The sequence below is a fragment of the Aplysia californica genome, unplaced genomic scaffold (assembly GCF_000002075.1).
Source record: "Aplysia californica isolate F4 #8 unplaced genomic scaffold, AplCal3.0 scaffold00113, whole genome shotgun sequence".
In the NCBI taxonomy this organism is placed as follows: domain Eukaryota; kingdom Metazoa; phylum Mollusca; class Gastropoda; order Aplysiida; family Aplysiidae; genus Aplysia; species Aplysia californica.
In genome coordinates this window covers 966,257-967,905 of record NW_004797383.1, presented here as the reverse complement: position 1 = coordinate 967,905, position 1,649 = coordinate 966,257, and the positions used below count along the sequence as shown (strand labels likewise).

Sequence of the window (1,649 nt, the reverse complement as noted above, 5' to 3'; positions counted from 1 at the left end):
TGTGTGTGTGTGTGTGTGTGTGTGTGTGTGTGTGCATGGGGGAGGGCGGGTTGATCTTTCTCTTTTCTTTTGATATATTTCTGCCACACCCACCTTAAAAGTACAATAACTCATTTACTACACAACATAGCAAAGAGAAAGTTGGTACGCGCGATCTTTATTCATTTTCTGCCAACATTACAAAAAGAACTGACAAATGTCTTTCCTTATCCAAGAGAGATAACTTTATTCACACTGACTCTTGCAAAATCCAAATCAAAGTTTGCTCAGTATGGCATGTGGCCTCTTCCAGCTTGAGTTACTGTTACAAAACATCTGTTCACTGACTGAATTGAAGTCTTTATGGTGGTCTGAAGAATCTCCAGCCATTTCTTGTGAAGTGCAGCCTTCAGTTCCTGACCAGTTTGTATGGAGTGCGGCCTGTTTTTAATCCTCCAGTCAAAGTCATCTTACAGATGTTCTGTTGGGTTATGGCTTGTGGATCTTGCAGTCCAGTCCCGAACAACGATTTGATGTGTTTGGAAGAAGTTTTAATTGATCGTAGCCATTTGTGGTCGGGTGTTGTCTCCCATCATCCGTGCCATGTAGCGTAGCCACCGTGACGAAGAATTTCGTCACAGTAATGTCGTTATTTGATGTATAAGATAAAAAGCAGAGATTCCACCCCTACCAACACATTTCAGCCATCTTCGGGCCTCTTGGGGGACGTTGGATTTGTGAAATTTCTATTCTCTTCTTTTAAACACTTTTTCTCTTCCATCAATGCGACGAATTAAAAACCTTAACCATTGCCGAAAAGAACACTTTACCAATGTCTTTAGTTTCATCGACAATGGTGTTGTGCCAAAATGTGGCGATTTCTTCTATGAAACAGGCTCAATATAAAGGGTGATAATCATTAACCCACGATCTTATCAATGTCTAATAATGATGTTTCAAGACAGTCCGAAGTGCCTGGCAGTTTCTTCACTAAGTTGGAATGGGTTTTGAACATGGGTATTGACATTAACCCATTTCTGATGTCGAGTTGTCGCCCTTGGTTGGCTACGTCTCCGCTTGTCTTGGGCAGTTTTAGTGGTGTTGAACGTTTGTTCAAGTGTTAGATGGTTCCTCTCCAAACATTTACGTGTCTTGCAATAGCAGAAAGCGCAATTAAAGAATTTATCATACACACAGCCCCTTTATTTTCTGAATTAATCATTTTTTAAATTTTGAAAACAGGAGAACAAGGTACCCAACAGTTAAGAAGTACGGAATTTTATAGTGTGTAAGGTGTGTTTACACATTGTCTACGTGATTCAAAGCAAATTTTGTGTGTAGGAAGCGTTGATTTCAACACAGACCGAGAGGAATCAATACCAACACTTTGTCCACGTACTACTTCTGGTTTATGATTTCTTTGGTCTGCTCTGGCACAAGAAGTCTCATAAGTATCACAAGTCATACTTTTAACTTTTACTGCAATTCTAACGCAATACCAAAAATTATCGTAATATAATGGGTGTGATAGAACTTTTGCAACTCTGTATATATTGTTTTTGCCTTTGTTGGTGGTGGGGATGGTGGTGGTGTGTGTGTGCGCGCGCGCGTGTGTGTTGTGTGTGTGTGCGTGTGTGTGTGTGTGTGTGTGTGTGTGTGTGTGTGTGTGA

At 40.6% G+C, this 1,649-nt stretch overlaps 1 protein-coding gene across 1 annotated transcript in view; it reads left to right on the top strand.

The window, feature by feature from the left end:
• Positions 1-1,649, top strand: part of LOC101860642 (protein bicaudal C homolog 1-A) — a gene marked incomplete in the record, with an annotated part of 146,266 nt that overhangs the window by 113,983 nt on the left and 30,634 nt on the right.